The sequence below is a fragment of the Anneissia japonica genome, unplaced genomic scaffold (genome assembly GCF_011630105.1).
Source record: "Anneissia japonica isolate Jap-2015-1 unplaced genomic scaffold, ASM1163010v1 scaffold288036_len564833_cov171, whole genome shotgun sequence".
NCBI lineage: Eukaryota > Metazoa > Echinodermata > Crinoidea > Comatulida > Comatulidae > Anneissia > Anneissia japonica.
The window spans coordinates 2111-5412 of NW_022706414.1; positions in this window are offsets into that span (position 1 = coordinate 2111).

The window sequence follows — 3302 nt, forward strand, 5'->3', positions numbered from 1 at the left end:
CAACTTTAATTATAAAAACAAAAACAGTGAAAGATTAGCATTGTTCTGTGTATATCATTTTAATTTCTTCAATATCAAACAAATGACAGTTGATTTTCGTGTAATTTTTGTATTTTAAATGAATATTATGTACCCACAATTGTCTTCGATTCGGATTAAAATCTGGCCGAATTTTAGCATATATTAAAAAAAGTTTGGCCGAACTTGGCCGTGAGATGGCGTGTGTTTGGCCGTGTAGCCTGTCGGCTACAGTATCTGGCAACCCTGATAGGCAGTGCAGTGTATTGTTCTCACTAAGTGATGAATATCTTTGAATACCGCATACACTACCAATGATGTCGTAAATAATGTTCCCACTAACTGACGAATATCTTAATTAGCTAATCAATAATTAATTATGAGAATAATACAAACATTGCGATTAATAACTACTGTACAATTTATTTTAATATATTGTACATAATACAAAAAGAATCCTGTTACGATTTTTTTCTGGTCAGAAATTTGCACCAAGAAAGTGTAAATTTTCATTCCCGATTTTCTCGAAAGTGACTTTTTGCGTATTCGTCGGTTCGTGGGAACAGCGACGATATCATTTACTTTAAAATGACAGTTAAATGAACTCAATCAGATGTCTGAAAGCAAAGTTATGACCGTTTGAATAATTACCATCTTATCGACTTTCTTAAATCAAGTTTTGAGAAAAATGCCTTTAATTTCGGCATGGTTTCTATTCATTTTTCACTCCCATCCGAAAATGGCTAAATTTTACCTTTTACAGTTGGAATTTTAAATTCAAACTTCAGGAATAGTAAGAATAATAGTTATATTTATTACACAAAAACCAAATTCACACAAAATTCATGTTCATTGCCTATTATAGCTATTCAGGCTTATTTCAATACATCGCAGCCCATTATGTGTGGATAAATTAGTATAAGATAGTATAATACAGTACATACACCAAGTATCGAAATGCACGCCATCGTGTCGGGATTCAATATTTCAACATTAAATCATCATCTTAAACCATCATTCCTGATGATGACATACGGTAATTAATGTCAAAATATTGATTCCCGACACGATGGCGTGCATTTCGATTCTTGGAGTATCTTATCTGAGATTAATCAGTGGACCTTTCGGTTTTATAGGTTAGTATAGTACTTAAGAAGGAATCATGTTTGATCGCTTGCTTAATTTAGAAGGGCTAAACTAATGGTCTCTTCAACAATGCCTGTTGGATAGGTATTGGATTTGGCACGGCCCTGGGTCGCATATAAGTAGACCTAGCCCCTATGAAAGGCAGAGGGGGAATGATAGGCGTACTCTAGGTAGTTATGTGCCTCAGCCATAGCCATATTTTGCAACATAAATTTGAATCTCTTAAACCTGATTTTATCGGGAAAGCGGCATTGTGGTTGAGTTTATGATACAGGTTCGTCAACGTCTCCGAACGACACCGCCGCACGACGTTAATCTTAACGGATGATGGCATAATGTATTCATCTTGTGTTGCGGAGTACGTTATTTTCAGGATTTTACGCGCTCGACGTACGTTAGTTACGGATTTGCGCATACGTATTTCGATTTGTTTACAAAAGGGGCGGAGTTATCGCGTTGCATGTTGGGTACTAACATTAAAGTTAAACGAAAACTACCTAATATAAGATAAAGACGTAAAGATGGGATTTTTTTGTTCCTGGAGCTGATTTACATCAGCCAAATCTTTATTGAAACTGATCTAATTACTATATTAACTAGAGCAGTCACTCCATAAAGTAAATACCTCCGCCTGGGCCTGATTACGGAAACAATACGACCGCCGAGTATGATGGGCGATTCCATTATTTTCCGCCTGAATACCAATCATGTGCAGGCTGCGCCATTTAATTATTTTCTTTTACGCTCGGGGTGAAAATAAATTCGAATTTCCGTGAACGTGACCATGTCCTTTCAATTTTCATCCCAAAATGCACACATGAATTTTTGAGCTGGTCCTTAATTACTTTAACATGGGTGCACTGGACAGAGTGGCCACACCTTAACCTAAAGTTATTCTAATCAGTGTTCTATTCTGACCCATCAATGGTACTGTACAATACACATAATAAAGTAACCTCTCTTTAAAGACCACATTTCTTTGTGTCATCTATATGTTATTGTTAACTCATCGTAAGACCATTGATTGTGATACATTCGTGACTTTAAGTTATTAAATTATAAATTAATTAAATTATTTATTAATTAGGTCAATCAATGTTACAACAATTTCATCAACACAAAGGTATTTAACACTAAATATGTAATAGGCCTATCCTTTTTTATATATTTAAACTGTCTATCACCTTAAATGGTTATTCCACTTATCATCCTCTTATAATAATAATGTATTTATAGGACATTCATTGTGAGTGACAGTGGCCCTGTTTGAGTTTTCTTGTAATTTTTGCCATGTTATTTTTCCTTGAAATTTGTTTAATAGTGTTCATGTTTTGTTTTGCTCTTTAGTAATATATTTATTTATTTCTTGTTGTATTGTCTCCACCTGAAGAATTTCTAGAACATTTCTACTACTTGTATTAAAACCTTGCTTCAACCTGCCAGCGTGTGACTTCTGGTAGTTACCGCACTATATCGTCAGTGCCAAGTTTCTGCCCGCAATACTAATATCTCACAGGAACTATCGTATTCTCCATAGTCACGCAAGCCGTTTAACATTACCATGGATACAACACATGATAATTTTTAATTTAAAATCTATATTTTCGAATCAATGACACATGAAACCATATCAACAGACCTCTTTGTTCATATCTACGATTATAATAAGGAATGAACTACGGTATGTTTGATACGATTTACATCATCTTATTCCTCCTCTATATTGAGCACTTTGTTATTATTATTTGTGTTCCCAGTGCTAAGCAGCAACTTGATTTGAATATTATTTACTATGATTTACCAGCTGCTACATAATACGTATAGCTTAAATATTGGCTCCACTATGTGTGAGCCCTCAAGTTGCATGAAAGGAAAGACACAATTATGGTCTTTGATCAATAATGATATCGTACGGCCTCTGTGGTCTAAACGGTATGACGGTCGCCGAGATAGCAACAGATTGCGGGTACCGTCTCCACCAAAGACCTCTTTTTCCATACAACCAACTATAAAGGAATTTTCGTTGATGAACTGTGTTTGATACGATTCATAAGATCATGTTCCTATAATATTATATTAGAGCACTGTATTATTCTATTTGATTTATACATTATTTGTGTTCTTGAGCAAAGCAGCAA